Source organism: Thunnus thynnus, chromosome 7 (genome assembly GCF_963924715.1).
Source record: "Thunnus thynnus chromosome 7, fThuThy2.1, whole genome shotgun sequence".
NCBI lineage: Eukaryota > Metazoa > Chordata > Actinopteri > Scombriformes > Scombridae > Thunnus > Thunnus thynnus.
The window spans coordinates 2,173,687-2,192,226 of NC_089523.1; the positions used below are offsets into that span (position 1 = coordinate 2,173,687).

The 18,540-nt window shown below is 40.1% G+C and overlaps 1 protein-coding gene across 5 annotated transcripts in view; it reads left to right on the forward strand.

The window, feature by feature from the left end:
- Nucleotides 1-18,540, forward strand: part of sez6b (seizure related 6 homolog b) — a 276,079-nt gene that overhangs the window by 205,024 nt on the left and 52,515 nt on the right. The window lies entirely within an intron of this gene.

Consider the following 18,540-nt stretch of genomic DNA (forward strand, 5'->3'; position numbering starts at 1 on the left):
CAACAAAATCCTGGTCTTAAATCAATGGTGCAGTATTTCACCGTTATTTTAAGGGCACATTATCAAGACAGTAATATGCGCCATATGTGACATATGTGGGTGCACAATGCGCGTACAATCTGCTTGTTACACACACGGATGTGCAGCAGTGCACAGACATGCAAAATATTACAAATAAAAGGATTACAACGTGAACGATTATTATTGTGTACATCATCATATTTTAAAAAAGATATGTCATAATGCGTAGTCATAATATTTATCAGAATTAACTAATTGCAGTAATGACGGATAAAATTGTCTAATTATCGACAGTATCAACTTTCCTGCTGCATCAATACATGAGGAAATGAGGAACATATGAGGAAATAAATTAGGTGAAAACAATGATTCAATTAAAGAAGGAAATAAATCTGGACAGCTTCTAGCTGCTGCCAGCAGCAGGATCAGCACCTTGGAGAGCTGATCAAGTCCTGATAACTGTGTTGATGATTCTTTACATGATTAAAATTAATGATTTAATTTCTGAATAATATTTAACAAATATTCTTTAACATTTTTGAGAGTACAGTGATCAAGTTTCCATGCTTTCAGCAATTAAAACCCTGCTGATTTGACCTGTTACTCCATGACTGAGCAAAACGATTTTAAAGAGTAAAGTAATTAAAAAATAAACCTTTTAAAAAACCAAACAAAAATACATTCGCAACAAATTAATGAACGGGACCTTAAACTGGTGGTCTGGGGCTGATCACAGGAGGGTTCAGGAGTAACAGGGACCAGTGTGCTTGTTATGGATCGTGCACTTTCACTTTGTGCACGAGCAGATACGTTTCCTCGGCAGAGAAGTGTTCCTTCTTACTACTTGGCAAATGCGCCATCAGCAATCAGTGCCAACAGCAATCTGCCAAGGTGCAAGCACGTGCTTTTAAAGGGAATGGGAAATGACACTCTGTTTGGTTTGTTACATGTTATGCCCAAAACACACCCATGATTAATTAGGAGACTATGGACAATCCCTTTGAACCATGTGCCTGGCACGTCGACCATTTTTCCACCGTTAAAATAGCAAAAGTGGATTTTGACACACCTTAAATGCACTTGTGCCATGCGCTTCAGACCGTGTGCTTTAGATCAATAAAATAGGGTCCTTTGTCTCCTATGAGCTAATACCAGCAAAAAACGTATACTTAAATTTTGGAGAAAAGCTATAAGACACTGTGAGCATCAGTCAGTGGGCGGACTGGAGTATCCACAGCCTGGAAATATTTTCTTTACTGTCACCATGTAAATGTTTTCTTTTAACAGTATCTTAAACATTTCTCAACACAAAAACACAAGTGTCCTTGATAACTCAACAATATGATAGGTTAATGTTAAGGCCATCAGTTTTAATTATTTTTTCTTTGATTCTGAGAAATAAAGTTTTTTTGTCAGTTTTTGATAGCGGAATGCTAAGGAAGAGCATTGAGTCCAAACGCCACCATCTCTGTTAAAAAAGGCGTTTTATAGCCTGTGATTGTAAAATTTGAAGTTGCTCATTTAATTTTATATTTTCAAGAATATGTGGCTCAGGATATTTAATATGAAATCATCTTTCCTAAAACATAAAGTCTTCCTCAATTAATATTCAGTCAAGTCATTCAATAAAGCACTCCAACGAGCAGATTGTTAAGTGCACATTTATCAGTTCAGTCATACTTCCATCACCTTTGTTTTAAAATTTAAAAGCAAGACTTCCAGCCTTTATACAGAAAGTGTCAAGATAATCATCTGTTCACTTTCATGGTGAGGTGAGAAAGAAAAACATCTATGGGAGATACCATCAGATTTCTCAACAGAAAATCCAGCTCTAGGTGTGTGTGTGTGTGTGTGCATCAAATCCTGTACCATGGCCATATAAACAGGATGAAGACAGTAATCTTTACATTTCACATCCCGCATTTAATTCTTGCACTTGTCACTTTCATATATTTCATCAAACTGGATGTGAGATTGTGCATTGCATAGATTTTAAAATTTCAATTTAATTTTAATATTACTTTGTTTATTATTATTATTATTATTACTATTATTATTGTTATTATTACCTTACTTTTGTCTATTTTTATTCTTCTGTGTTGCCTTTTTTGGGAGCAAACACTATGACACATTCTTTATATGCTTGCATTGGCTAATAAAACAGATGCTAATTGAATGGGTTACTGTATGTCATGCTGACATAAAATCCCAAAACCAGGAATCATAAACATACAAAAAATCTCCAGGGTTGTGTAAATAGTAGCCTATGCATGTGTCGGTATTTGACGATCAGGCCTTCCTCCAAACCTGTAGTAATGCTCGGATTGTCAGCAGTATTGTCATCTCTGAAGGTGACTCATTTTGGTCACTAAAAAAGAAAAAAACAAATGAACAAAAAGCTATATTTTATATACAAAGCCTACAGTGTTTTCTGAAACTAGACCTGGGATGGCTTGGGTCCATGAAATGAGAAAATTAAAACTTTGTCGTAGAGCTAAACCAAATACATCGTTGGAAGGCACTGGAAGGGTCTCACAGTATAAAATTCATTAAATTGTTAGCTAAAAGGTGAAAGGTGTTAGGGCTAAAACTATAAGATCTTGCATATTCATCATGAAACTAAGGTTAAAAGTAGGCCAAGTCAATCAATTTTACCTTGAAGGATTTTTGTCACTATTTCCACAAAAACAGAAAAATAAATGAACAAATAATAAAATAAAATATGTACCCTAATGAACTTTCAAAGGGTTCTGTGAAGCTATGCCTGGGCAAAGTCATGTCCATGAAATGTGAAAATTAAAACTTTGTCATAGGACTCAACCAAATACATCATTGGAAAGCTCTTAACCTGGAGAGTAACATCACGTCAGTCTGAAGATGATACACAGCTCCTGCTTTGAAATACTGACCTCTGAAGTTTGAACGTGGTGCATGTTTAAAGGCTTATCATTCAGCAACAGGAAGGACTACAGACATAGGACCAGCTGTTTTTGTGGGTATGGTCACCGTTGGGCACCAACTGGGGGCGCTGTCAAATATGGGAAAAAAACAATTTTCACCCATTTAACGATTAGATTTTTAAAATCTGATTACACCAATGTGTTTTCCACCCCCTAAAACTCCCTTATGTTCAGTTGAATACTGCCAACTTCTAATTATGGGGAATATATCAATGTATGTAAAAACTACAATTCCCATTCGAGACACACCATAGAACTTGTTACGGAGTGTCCAAATCAGCTGGCATACATGTAGTTCTTCCGGTTTCCAGAGTAGGGATGTAATAATGGTTATAAAAAATGTATCTTTGCTAAATATATCAACAATCTACTACAGCTGACACATACATCATACTGAAATTAGTTGTTTCCAGTTGTGTTCACTGTTGGTGGGAGTTATGTAACCCTTCAAAGAGTGATTGAGGATCTTTTTTGTAATTACATCCTCCACATGTTTGTTTACCCCCCTCAGGAATGTAATAAATTGCATTGAAATAATTCAGGTTCCTTGAAAAAGTCTAGGGGACTGTGTACATAAAAAAACACTTGAAAATGCTTGGAGAAAGCCTAAGTCAACAAGTCCCAAACTGCATTGCCTCAAGAAATCAGCCAGTCGCAAAGCTTCAAATTCTGGATTTAAGATTCAATTCATCCCTGGGGCACTATAAAATCTACGTTTTTTATTGAAAGAACATCGTCAAACTATTACATAAAATAACACAAATAACATAACAGTTCAGCTACGTGGTTTCAGCGGTAGCAACGTCCATAGCAACCACCAAAGCAATGCAGAAAGACTTAATAAAAAAAAAATCTTAATATTATATATATAATATGATAATAACTGACAAACTAAACATCGTATACATTCACTGAATGATTATGAAAATAAAATGCACATTTCTCACTAGAAATGTTATCAAAACGCATTTTGATGCAGAAACCTTCTTAAAATATTGCACTTTCCACTGAGAATAAAAGGAATGTCAGCCATTTTTTCGCAGAAAGAAACTTGACAGTCATATGATAGCACATGCCTGATAACAGACCTTCTTCGCCTACTGGGCTCCACCAACATTGGCTTGCCCGTATATTTGAGACAGATGTGTGATGACAACACCTATTAAAATGGCTGATAACAGTCAATTTGGGGGAATCTTTGTGCTGTGTGGTAGTTTTGTGTATTTTAAAGGATGTATGCCTTATGTGGACTATGTTTTGGATTGCTACCAATTGCTTCTCTTTCTTTCTTAGTGTGTATGTTTTTCTTAATTTCTTCTTTGTGTGTATGTTTCTTCTATTGTGTATGTTCAATTTTGTGCACACACTACAAACCAATTTCCCTCTGGGATGATACTAAAGATAATCTTACAATAAAGATGAATAAAAAAAATATTCTAATTGAAAAGAACTGTTAAAGATATAAAAATATTCTACATAAAAGATATAAATATAATTATGCTATCAGTGTATCAACCTTAAATTGGATTGCTGTGAATATAAATATCTGCCTTTAGATAAAAGAATGTGTGAAACATGTTTATGATGCAACATCTGCCTTTGTGACTACGTTGACCTTTCCAAACAATCAGCATATGTACTGTGTACCATGAACGAAGCATGAAACATTAAGGGAAAGCCTGGTGTCTTCCTCACAAACTCTGTAGCACAGAAATCCCAGCTGCTCCAAGTGAAGCCCGTAAACAGAGCTACGAGACGCATTAATCTCCAGAGTTTGTCAGCTCCTTACGGTAATGCGAGGCCAATGGTCAGTAGAAATAAATGCTCTGAGGGAGCAAACAAGATTACAGATCAAGTTTGATCCGAGCAGAGCCATTTCACATCAAAGCCATATCACAATGCGACCGCAAAATAAATAAATTCAATTTACATCTGCTAGCTACAGGGGACCATTAAACATCTCAAATTATTGCTCTTCCCCTGTGATCTACGCTGTGGCCACGAGGCCTGATTAGATACAGTGGAGGCCAACATTTTCTCACAGCAGCTGTAGAGAGTGGGCTTATGGCCAGTCTGGGCTGGTGTTGGTTTAGAAGCTCTGGGGCAGCAGACGAAACAGTAATACATCCTACTGAAGTACATGTACTGATAACTCTGCTGAGCTTTTACCATTTCAGCAGCAGTAGCATTTCTAATGTAAAAATCTACATAATATAAGTCAAAAGCAAAAGTAAATCTCTGATAACATACCTTGTTACATTTACCCATGAAAGCTAAATAGGATCAGAAGATGTAGTTCAGTATTTTACATACAGATGGTGTGACCATGTGGATCTTCAGAATTAAGTTCTGAAATCCATGAGTACACTATATGTTAAATCAAATATTAAGAACAGCAGTTAAAATGTTCATTTAAATATCAATTCCAATTTTACACTGAAAAAAGAATCCAAATGAAAACTGTAGAAAGCAAGTTGTGTGGAATATCCAGTCTAACAAAGACACTGGTTCTTACATTATTCGCAAATGTTTGCTCTTTTTTCCTTTTGTTCATAAGAATTGAATAAGAGAAAAAAAATACAAACGTTTTCACTGATCAACAGTGATCAGTGAAAACTTTCCGCAGTTGGTCTCCACCAACTCCTGAGAAATATATGACTCTTTAGCTGCTGAATGCTCCAGTATGTTGACTGGCTAGTTGCTGACTGTGTCTGTTTGGTGCTGAGCATGTAGTATACAGTGGGTTTATCAGAGCTACCTCCTGATGAGAGAGAGCCAAAGAAGAACCAAAGAGCCAAAAGAGACTAAAACACTTTGTAGAGCTGAAGGGAACAGCAGGTTCAGACAGGACACTTTTGTCAAGGGTTTTTGGCTTGTCCGTTTTCAACACGACTGTTTTCAACATGGTCGGGTCACAAACTTTTTCATGTTACAGCTAAACAGTACACTAAAATATGTTTCTGAAAACATTTGAGGCAAGAAACAGGCAAGTTAATTGTTAGTGCCCCCGTGGTGCTCATTGGATGCGATTGCTTTTTTGACACAGAAACCACTGTTTCACGTTATGATGCCAGACCAACAGAATCAGTCAACTCGACTTGGTGGAGTGGGCGGATTCAAAAGTCTGGACACAGGCAAACTATTTATTGCAACAAAATGCATTTCAGTTTGGCTGTAAGTCTCTGCTCATGTGATGCTCTGAAACAAATCTTTGCAGTCTTGACAGATTGTTCCTGACTTTACAAATACTCCTGGCAGAGCCTGAGAAACACAATATTTAACATGAACACATATCAAAGAGGAACTCCAGCTGTGTGAAATCTGATAAATTGCCTCAAGTGTCACTTGAGTCAGCATCGGTTCAGGCTGAAGACTACAAGTTTGAAAATGACAAAAATCTGGGGGTGTGGAGTTAGAAAGAAGAGAAGTTTCCAGACTGTAGTCTGCTGCTCATCTCTGCTTGAGGCTTGCAGCTCCAGACTCTATAGTCGAGTTAATTGAATTGAGTTGCATTGTGGCTAATATAGGCACTGAGTGTTGACATAGGCCCTGTTTACACCTGGCATTAACATGCATCTCAGGTGATCCGATCACAAGTGGACAGTTCTAAGTACAGGTGTGAACACACCCAAGATGCATTGAGGACGCATTGAGATCCGATCACTCAGACCACATTCGGAGGTGGTCTGGGCTGCATTTGGCCACATTCATTTAGCAGTGTAAATGCAATGTGTCCTGGGCCACAGTGAAGGACTGCCTACTCAACTGATGTCCTCTATTGTCCTGCAGACCAGGCACAGGACCCTCCGTCCAAAGCTGTTCAACTTGTTTGATAACAGGATAAAGAATGCATTATTTTGTTTTTCCATTTTTCATGTGAATTAAAAAAATGTAATCCACCTCCCGTTTTTCCTGTTTTCCCTGTTCACCTGACCTGTTTTCATCTTCAAAGTTTTTCGCTTGTCTGGCTAAAAAAATATTTCAGAGGCTAAACGTTGCTGGATAGTTTCCTCTGTCCTACACTACAGTTTTTAGTTTTGCTGCGCTACTCGACACAATAAGCTCAGGATTTATCAGGAGTTCGGCTGCTTTACTCCAAACAGTTTCACTGTATGAACCTGGACTGTGTGTAACAGTTGATCTATTGGATGTGTAGAAGAACACAGAACTTAATTAACATTAAATCCTGACTGATCCTGTCGGCGTGTGGGAGAAAATAAATAAATAATCAGTGAAGTTACGCTGCTGTGTATCGTTCATAAATGCGCACAGTGTTTCTCAATGTGGAGACACAGCTGCAGGGAGATCACTGCATATAACTCTATATTTGTTATATGTATATTTTCCGACGCAGTGCTAGAGCAAATCAATAGGATGGGCATTTGATTTTCGTGAGGGGGCACACAATGCATTGTATATTTGTTTATCCTGTTATCAAACAAGTTGAACACAGCTTTGGATGGACAGTACATGGACCCCCGCTCCTCCCGCCAGTTAAAAACAAACTAATTTGGTCTTTGCAAACAGAAATGATGTATGTGTTCATTTGCATATAGAGCAGGGAAGTGAGATCCAATCACAAGTGGTCACTCAAGACATATGTGGAGACGCATGTTTATAACAGGTGTAAACAGACATACTTAGAGCTGTCCACTTGTGATCGGCTCGCCCAAGATGGATGTTGATGCCAGATGTAAACAGGGCCATAGTCATCTGATCCATCGTTAACACAAGGATATTGAGTAATACAGCTGTAAAGGCTCTTATGGAGTTTTCTCCCAAGTTCACTCTTGACCTCCTAACCTGAAAATGAGTGCAGCCTGGCTAGGCCACTGTAATGGTTCTTAAGTTGAGACTGAAAACCAGAGCAGACTCGACTCTGCATCAACCCGCCAAGGGTCGTTATCTTCTTTAAATCTCTTTTAAACATATAGACTCTCTTTCTCTTACATTGTTTAATATTTTTTTGTTCTTCTTTACCTCCATTGCTTGTCTTTATTTGTGTTTAACACTAGTATGACTATGTAGAACAGTGGGTATTATAGTGTTTCATGGTTACTGCACAGTGCCTGAGTTAACTATTCATAAATGTGATGGTGAGGGGGAAGAAACTGTTCCTCTGTCTGGTGGTTTGTTCTGTGTTCTGTGGCGCCTATCTGAGCTGGGGCAGGAAGTACATCCTCTACTGGGCCTTTTTGATGACTGTGTCAATGTTGGACTCCCACTTCAGGTCGTGGGACATTGTAGATTCCAGAAACCTGAAGGATTCCACAGCTGACACAGTGCTGTTGAGTATGGTGAGGGTGGTGGTGACGGGGTGCTCCTCCTGAAGTCCACTGTCATCTCCCCAGTTTTGAGCGTGTTCAGCTCCAGGTTGTTGTGACCACACCATAGGGCCAGCTGTTCAATCTCCTGTCTGTACGCAGACTATCTTTGTCTCAGATAAGGCCAATGACTGATGTGTCATCTTCAAATTTCAGGAGTCGAACAGACGGATCTCCTGAAGTGCAGTCATTGGTGTAGAGCACAAAGAGCAGTGGGGAGAGCACACATCCCTGAGGGGTGCCAGTGCTGACTGGCCTCACCTGCTGCTTCCTGTCTGTCAGGAAGTTTACAAGTTTCCAGATCCAAACACAGTGAGCTGGGTGAGTTTGGTGAGGAGAACTTCTGGGGTGCTAAATGCCGAGCTGAAATCCACGACAGGATCCTTGTGTACATCACTGGGGAGTCAAGGTGTTGCAGAATGTAATGCAGTCCCATGTTGACTGCATCATCCACTGACCTGTTTGGCTGGTAGGCAAACTGCAAGGGGTCCAGCAGGGGGTCCCTGTGATGCCCTTCAGGTGGGTCAACACCAGTCTCTCGAAGGACTTCATCACCATTAACACAGACGTCAGGGCAATGGGCTTGTAGTCATTCAGAAGATGGGGGCCAGCTGGTCAGCACAGATTTTCAGACAGAAAGGTGACACGCCATTTGGGCCTGGTGCCTTCCTTATCTTCTATCTGAAAGAGCTGACACACATCCTCTTCACAGACCACCAGTGCCAGTTGGAGTTGGAGCGGGTGGGGGGTGTGAAAGTGGGCTGATCAAACCTGCAGTAAATCACATTCAGGTCATCGGTTGAGGGTTTTCTATAGTGTGGGGGAGGGTTTCCTGTAGCTGGTGATGTCCTGCAGCATCTCTACACTGATGCAGGATTGCTAGCTTAAAACCTGTTTTTCAGCTTTTTGGTGTAGCTCGTTTTTTGCTACTCAGTAAGTCCATCCAGGTCTGTAGATGTAGCCTCAAAAACACTTCCACAGGCTTTGCAGATTTTAGTTTCTGCCTTTAGGTTGGGAGAGAAGATGAACCAAGCAGTGATCAGACTCCCAAAGCTGCATGGGGAATAGAGCGATATGTGTACTTTAATATTGTGTAGCAGTGGTCCAGTGTGTTTTTATCTCTGGTGGGACACTTAATATGTTGTCTGTATTTTACTCTGTTAAAATCCCCAAGGATATGAGAAGGGAGACTGGATGTTTTCGCTCCATGCTGGTTATCTGGTCAGCCAGGTGTTGTAGCGCCTCACAAATACAAGCCTGAGGTGGGATGTAAACACCAATGAGAACCAAGAAGGAAAACTCCAGTGGTGAATAAAACAGTTTACAGTTGATGAAAGTAGTCTCTAGGTGAGGTGTGCATATTTTCCTTGACACTGTGACATCTGTACACCAACTTTTGTTTATGTAGACGCAGATTCCTCCTTCAGCTTTGACTGTTGCTCTATTGATGATGTCATCGCGTTGCACCATCTTCTGTTTTTTGTGGTTTACTTCACTCAATAGGGGAATCAGCTCCACCAATTGTTTACTTTGCAAATTAATTCAAATTTTCGATTTTCTGAAATTTTGGGTAAAAAGTGTTGCATTTGGATGGAAATCCGACTACTGAGCAGAATGATGCTGTGCAGAGTCTGACACTAGAAGGCTTGTTTTCACATTCATCTACTGAAGAGGGAAGGTTTCTCTGTGCTCACCTTAAATCTGAGTTTAAGGTGTGTACCTGCAAGCATGATTTCTGACATCACAACTAGTTTGAAGCCAATAGTGTTCCAATGTGAAAGTGTGATGTGGAAACACATGGATGGAGAATGGATTTTGCAGTTAAGAAGGAGACATCTTGTGTCCAGCAGTTTTCATATTCATATTCATAGATTCTGGATTTTTACATCAGGGAGAAGGAGGAGATGTAATTTGAAGGATTTTAACGAGGTAATAAGTACTTTTTTACTTATTAGACACAAATTATTATTCAAAGCAGAATATTTTATTTTTACATTTCAATTCACTTTGTCGTACAGATTTTCTGCTTCTATGTTTTGCTTCTCAACTCCCTTTTTTTAAAGACATGAACTACTGCATCATCCTTCATGTGATCCAGTGGACTTGAGCTGCACACCACACTACAGGGCAACATGCCTCCAGTATGAAAGAGAAAGAAAATAAAAGCAGTGCTTATCAATAACCTTTCATTAAAACCAAAACATGATAAATGACCAGAAGGTCTAAGAAGACAAGACAAAGTGATGTAGCATATAGCAGGCATTTTACAGCTCCAAGGCAATTTGTCTCTGTGAAAGCTTCCTGTTAACACCAGTGTTACGATGCCACAATGCTACCATGATGGCTCTTTTATCTCTTCTCTAGTCTCCAGTGAGCCTGTGAGTTTTATAGTTTTTGGTTGGCTTGGATATAAATAGCTACAGCTGACCATGGTAATGACTAGCTCAGGGAGTGATAGGACACAGCTCCAGCAGCTGCTATGGCAGCATGAGTCTGGGATGTTGCTCTAATGAGAAATACTATAAAGACCAACACGGTTCTTCTTATCTCTATTTCTGTAAGACTCTAGAGTTGAGCTGGCGAACATCACTAACACAGTGTTGGAAGCAGCCGAGGTCGTAGGTTGTCATTTATTGGCCTATTTAATCTCCCTACATATTTCCTCGCCTGAGGCACAGCACTGTCCCCAACAGACAGAATCAATAGCAGCTACTGCCAAGTCTTCCGAGGGCTAACAATAAAACTAGGACAATTATAGTGAGATGGATCTTAGAGTCTTTAGCAGAAATATATTATTAATATGTTTGGCCAAACACCAGGAGGCTGCAGCGAGACAGATCAGTGGCAGTAAAAACAGCCAGTTAGTTAACTGGTCACCTGAGAGCCACTCTGGACATGTTCCTCACACATTGGTAGTATAGACCCAAATTTCTCAGGCTTTATACATCTCCTCACTTGGAATTTGGAAAACTGAGGTAGTTTATTTATCCAAGCGTTCCAGTATTGTGCAAGTCTTAGCTGGGAGTAAAACTGCAGCGAGGAATCCCAGTGGATCAAATATGGAGCTTAGGACCGACAAAACTCCTCTTCTTGTGGCTGCTTTCCTGCTAACATCGACTCTGAATTTGAGTTCAACTCTATGTACCAGAGCACACCTAGCGCCCTTTTCACAGGAAGAGCATCTTTAACCAGGTCCTTAACTTTCTTATCTCTCTCATTATCTGGCCCTTAAGAAAGTTTGGCTATTGCTTGTCCACTTCATAAGATGAAGGTTGCCTGAGGCACACAAGGCCATGAGGTTTCTACTCAACGTGATGGCTTCAGACTCATTACTGACTGCCTTTAAACAGTCTTTAATGTAAAAAATCCTGAGAACCGTGTCCACAGCTTCAGGTGACGATCCAGTTCTGTTCTCTTCCACTATTATCAATAGAGCAAAGCTGGTACAGCTAGGAGATGAGGTGGCACTGAACAGGTGAACAACCATTTTGTAGGTCACCATTTCCTGTGTCAGGTCTCCTTCTGGCCACCACAGGAAGCACAGCAGGGGTCCGTTTCACAAAGCAGGTTTAGTGAAAACTCAGAGTTTGTTAACCCTGAAATGAGGGAAACTCTGAGTTTTCCGTTTCAAAAAGGGAGGTAACTCAAACCAGAGAAAGAGGGATAACTCTAGCCTGTTTCACAGAGAGGGGTAACTTAAGCTCTTGGTCAGTTACCGTAGTAACAGACTCTATGAACCTAACCTGGTCGGGACCAGGTTTTTCTCAATGAACCTCGAGTTTCTCTCAGTCTCCGCCCTCTTTCAGAGCCACACACTCCATTTGATTTCCTCATTCATTCAGCCAGCAGGCGAGTTTTGGCGTAGCCTAGTTCTGCCGTCTGTCATTTCAAAAAATTTAAAAAAAATCAGAGTCAGTATATTAGAAGTCCATTAGGCACAGTAGGTGGCGACTTTTTCACTAACATGGCATGTCCTTTTGATAACGATCCCGTGGATGAAGGTGCAGCATTACTGCGCAGAGAATTAAATATTCGTTGAGAGATGGTTATCAGTCCGCGCATAGATGTTCTAGCATTTCCAGACAATTATCTCTTTGAGCGGTACCATTTCACGTCACAGTCCATCATCTACATACAAAACCTAATCCGTCCTTACATTTGCAACATTACTAATCGTAGTCATGCTCTCACATCCCAGCAGATATTGTATGTTGCGCTGCGTTTCTTTGCAAACGGAAGTTTTTTGTACAGTGTCGGGGCCAGCCACTGGCCTTAATAAATTCTGGCTTAGGGCCAGCTCCTCTGCCTCCGTTAGAGGTGGCGGTGCTGGACCACCACCCGTTTTACGGACATCTGCCTTCTTTCTGTTGGCTGAGTAGAAGTCTGTGTTAGTTTAAATAGGCTTAATTATTTAAAAGAACATGATGTAGATGAGAAGACATTTATGTGTGTGAAACCAGCATTATGTTGGGGATAAAACAGCTGCTCAGTCAAACAGCCACTTAATATTTACTTTACAATGTAAAACATGATCAAAGTGAGGTACCCCCATGAGATTATGTCGAGGTCTCACCTGTTTGAACAATGTTTTTATATTTTATCCTAAACTGCTGCCAAGTGCGCTTCTCCCTCGCGGGATTGGACCTAAATGAAATAAATTAATAGGCGACCAATCAAGCAGTTTTCCTCTGTAATATTATTGTGATTGCAAAGGACTACATTTAAACTTACGCATTGACCCGAGCAGCGATGTTCTCCCACGCCGTCTCCCTCTCTTTTGCAGCTGCAGCGGTGTTGCACTTCTTTTTGAAAACATGTTCAAACTCGCCGTATTATCGCATTAAGATTTCTAATTCTGGTGGGGCGAAAAACGCAGCCCTCCTCTTCCCCGTTGCCATGGTGACTCGTTGAATCGAATTTTATAGTTGTGGTGCACGCGCTTAACTCCAGGTGAAACTACTCCGAGTTGAATAAACTGACTCAAATCAGCTGTTCTGGAACCGGAAACTCTGAGTTTCTTATCTCAGAGTAGATCAACTCAGAGTTCAGGATTAGACTCAGAGTTTGTTGAACCTGCTTTGTGAAACGGACCCCAGGTCTGTGTCCTCTTCTGGAACTCTCATTTGATGGTACATAGCTTCGATATCCACCATCATTGCAACATGCTCCTGTCTAAACCGTGTCAGTACAACAATGAGGGAGATTGTCAGGTTTGGACCATGAAGCAGCTCCTTGTTGAGTGAAGTTCCCTGAAAGCTGGCAGCACAGTAGAACAGTACATGGAGTTTCTCCTTTTGTGGGTTTTACACCCCATGATGCACAATGTACCATACTCTCCCATTCTGTCAGCTCAACTGTGTTTCTGGCACCTTGATTGTCTCTCGTCTTTGTATTCCTGGTGGAATGCATGGTTTTTGCTGAGTTTCATTTTTGAGATTCAGTGGTCACTGCACTGCAGCACTTCTGTTGTTTGGCAAACTGACCAGTGATTTTTTGGTGGGTATGTTGATGTAGTAATGCCCATCGGCAAGATGAACTGAACTGGATACAGCGTTGATGAATTGCTTGTCTTCTTGTGACATACTCAGTTTGTCACTACAGAGATGCTCAAATGCTTTGTGCACATTATTACCAGTTTTTATTTTATTTCATCATTACTTAGTTAGGCAGTGTCTTGAAATTAACACAATCAGCAGATAGAAACAACACTACTACACAATGAACAAGAAATTAATAAAAACAGCTTTAAAATCTCCTAAAGGAATGTAATGTAGTTTGCAGTTAAGTCCATTTAAAAGGTGCATAGTACCTGAAACCAGTTCTGCCAACATTGGTGCGAAAATGAGGGATATCTAAGGTTAAGTAGTTACGGGATTGTGTGCTGTAGTTACTAGATTTAAATGAGAGTAGAGATGAGAAGTAGTTTGGAATCTTCAACAATAGAGCTTTATAGATGAATAACATGAAATGGATATTTCTTCTTGTCTGTAAGGAAGTCCAACCAACCTTGTGATAAAGAGAACAATGAGTATGGAGTATGGAATTTGTCATTTGTGATATAAGGTAATGCACTATGATACACAGGGTTTAACTGTTGAAGTGTTTATGGGGCAGCATGACAATACAGAATATCTCCATAATCAAGGACAGACATCAAGTTGACTGTCCAATAGTCTTACAATTGGGAGAAGACAGGCAACTTTTAATTCTATACAAAAAGCCTAGTTTGATTTTTGATTTACTGAGTTAAATGTTGAACATGAATGATAATCTGCTGTCAAGCCTAATTCCTAAGTATTTGTATGACTCAGCAAGAGTAATATAAACTTAGCACAAAAAGTAAGGAAATTTGTGTTTGGTAGATTATTTCTTTGTTGTAACAATGCTTCTTGGCAATAGATCTTGTACCGTTGGAAATTCTGTTTATTTCCTTTTTAAATGGTGCCACATTTGTAAGGAACATGCATTTGTGGGATGAGCAGCAGAGCTGAGTATGCGGGTTGCGCCCATTAAAAATATGCCAAATCTTCTCTGCCAATGCCAAACAGCTTATTCTGCTTTTACTCTAGTTTGGTGTTTGGTGGATTGGATGATTGAAGTTTGAAGAAACAAGACATATTGGCAATTTAACAATTTATTCATTTAACAAACAGGAGCCTCAGTAGCGTGTGGAAGAACCATACACAGCCACAACAGCCTGGCACCTCCTGCTCATGCTGGTCACCAGCCTGGTCACACACTGCTGTGGGATGGCATCCCATTCTTCAACCAGCATTTGTCAGTTTGTGGGGTATATCAGAGAATACCTCCAGAATTTGGGAGTGGAGAGGATGGAATGTCCTGCCAGCAGTCCTGACCTCAACCCCGTTGAACACTTGTGGGATCAGCTTGGGCGTGCTGTTGGTGCAAGAGTGACCAACACAACCACGTTGGCTGACTTGCAACAAATGCCTTGCTAAAGAGCCTGTGCAAAATGTGACTGAGCTCCCAGTGTCTTTCTTTGACTTGACATACACAGGAAGCACAGCAAGAACACACTTGTCTCCAGGCCCTGTCACAGGTGGTTTTCTCCTGTTTTAGGCTTACAAGTGCACTTGAGACTACTGTTTGCTCTGAACTGGCCTCCTCTTCGCTCTCTGCACTTGCCTGTTCAGAAACATCCTCCTTTCTGGGAATGTGTAGCATGTTTAGATGTTTTTCTGAACATATTTGGTATGCCAGTTTCTATTTACAGTCCTTACTTTTGTGTCCTTTAACTAGACGTCTGAAGCAGAGACCAGCTTTTCTGGTCTGGAAATCCAACTTGTCTTTATGAGGTTTTTCTGTAACATGATGGCACTCCACAAGTGTGTGACTTCTTTTGCAGAACGGACATGGCTTGGTGAAGGCAAAATTCTTGGTGTCCTATCAGTCTTTGTCTTGGACTTGTCACTTTCTTTCTCTCTTGGTGTGGTCACATTAGTGGCAGAGCTTTCTTTCCTGGCCCTTCTGTCCATCAGAGATATTTTCTTTTCAGCTGTAGGGCCTTGTAAATCTCCAAAAAGAGGGTCTGTGATGATCTTTGCTTGCCTATCCACAAAGGTGACTACATCTGTCAATCTTACTCTCCTCTGGCTACTTTCCTGGATCTCAAATGCCAGCACCCTCCACCTTTCCCTGATTTTGTAGGATAACTTTGAGAGGATAACTCTCATATTTGTTGGGTTATCTAACTCATCCATATAGTCCACATCTTCCAAGGCATTGCAGCAACTCAAAAGGAAGAGAGAACAATTGTTGAGTGCCTTTGTGGCCACACTCTTTCCATAAGTGCAGTGGCAATGTTCAGTGTGTTGCCATAGTGGTCTTCCAACAGGTGCATGGATTCCTGGTAACTGTGGTCAGGGAGTATATGCTGACAGATTTTAACACGGTCTTGTGGCTCACCTCTTGTGTATTGTTCCAGGAAGTACAGCTTATCTGCACTATTATCTTTTTTGGAGTCCACTATATGCTCAAATGCCTTGAGAAATAACGCAGTCAAGTGGGTCACCACAGGGGACAGGAATATCCTGTTGTGAGAGACAAGCTAACTGTTGATGTTTCACCAGCATCTCTGTGATGTCAGTCTGATGTTTCATGACCTTGTAAATGTCTTTTGTGGAGTCACTTTGGTGCTGGGGAACCCCACTGGCTGTGGTACCTGACTCTTCTACCTTTAGTATTTAAGGTCTAGCTCCAGATGATGTGAGTGACCTATCTGGGGGTTTGTCATACCTGTGGAGGTTGTGTTTATAACTGTATCCTGCTTCTCCTTGGATGTTTTCCTTCTTTACAGAGTGTATGGTAGAGTGTATGGTGTGTGTACAGCATCGGCATATTCATTAATTGCATAGAGAAGTTTGTGGTGTATATTTAAATATATGTATATGTTTTCAGAGTAATGAGCAAACTCTGAAATACAGATTACTACATAAGGAAATGTGACCAGACTGCAGTAGCCAGAGCCAGACCACCACTGTAGTAGCCAGTCTGCAGTCTTCATTCAGTCTGTTTGGTGTTTTGTTTGTTTTGTTCTCTCCAGATATTTCCATATATTGTAAATCCTTGTATACCTTTACTTACCTGAACTGCAAAGAGAACCACACACAGAAACGGAAGTTACTGTACAGTGTCTTTAGCCTCTGTACTGTGACATATTTCCCAGTGAAATGCAATGTGTGGACTTTGTACAATTACAAGGGGAATTAAATCAAATCCTTCAGATTTGATTGGACTGCTAAAATGTGGGTGTGGCTTAGCAAATATGTGCAACATGAAGCTGCAGAGAGAAACAGAGCTATAGAGCAGAGATGGGAGGTTCGACTCTTTTTACTGACTCAAGCTTTTATGAGTCCCTCATTAAAGCGAGTCAGGTTTTAGAGTCACTCAAGTCACTGAATCAGTCACCCAGGGGAATCCCCCATTGGTGAACAAACACTCATCTACTGATAACAGCCTACAACTCTGGCCCTGACTAGTACAAATAAATAAATCTAATGAAATATTTCTCTGGGACAATGTTGGTTATTTGAATAGAGGTGATAGTCAGTAAATGAGACTGTTGAAATTTATGATTGATCCATCAGCATCACGTCGTAAACTACTAAAAAAGGACAAATTAAAATTTGAACTTCTGGGTGGTGAGTGAGTGATTTGTGTAGCCTGAGTCAGATCTTCAGGGCTGGGAGAGCAAGTGCTGAGTTGAAACAAGTGCCAAAGTGGTTGCTTTTCTTGCAGGACTAGGTTAATACAGTAATTAACTCGAGTTAATTACTGTAAGAGTAAGCACAATAAAGTTGCATCGTCTTCGCAGTTCGCACTAGCTAGCTAGCATGTAGGAGGGGTGAGTGAATGAGTTAATTAATGAGGAGACAAGGACTTGTCACTCCCAAGTCAGTAAAAAGAGTCGTTCATTTCAAACAATTCGTTATGACCCGCACATCACTATTGTAGAGGAGTGTTGGCTTCCATGCACCTCCCTCACCTGTTGTTAGATTAGGAGGACAAGGGGCAAATGAATAAATTAGACCTCAAACATAGTCTTGAAAATTAAAACAAAGTTGTTTCCCACTAATATCCAAACACATACATCCCTTATGATATTACCTCTGCTAGCAACTATGACCCACAAACAGTCAAGGTTTTTTGTGGTTTTATATGATAGGTATGGATAGCTTGTCAGCCAAAATCACATTTGATTGGACACACTTTTGGATCTGCACTTCAAACAGGGATTTTGATATAAGAATACTCATACATACATTCAGTATATTTGGCATGTAACAAGAGATGACTGAACAATAAACACAATGATTAGAACTGGGAAAATGTATTTTCTGTCTTTAATTTGAAACAGTCATGCCTTTATGTCTAATTTCCTGTTTATAAGTAAATATCGTCATATCTTGGTTAGAGTCTGTTTTTCCATCTGCTTCCATTTGAAGTCGCTGTTGATACTGTTTGCTGTTAATGCACACTCAATATTTCTGCCATGTTTACTTGTTGTCTTTATACATTCAGTATAATGTACTGTACATTTCCACAGTACTAATTCCATTAGTATGAAAACAGTCATGTCATATTCATCACTCCGCTGCTTTCATTTTTTCTTCTCTTTCTTCAAGATAATTTTTTCATTCACTGATAATTTCCTCTTGGCTCTTTTCCTCATTTTTTTTTAATCACAGTTAAGCTTCTTATCTCATTTACTATTC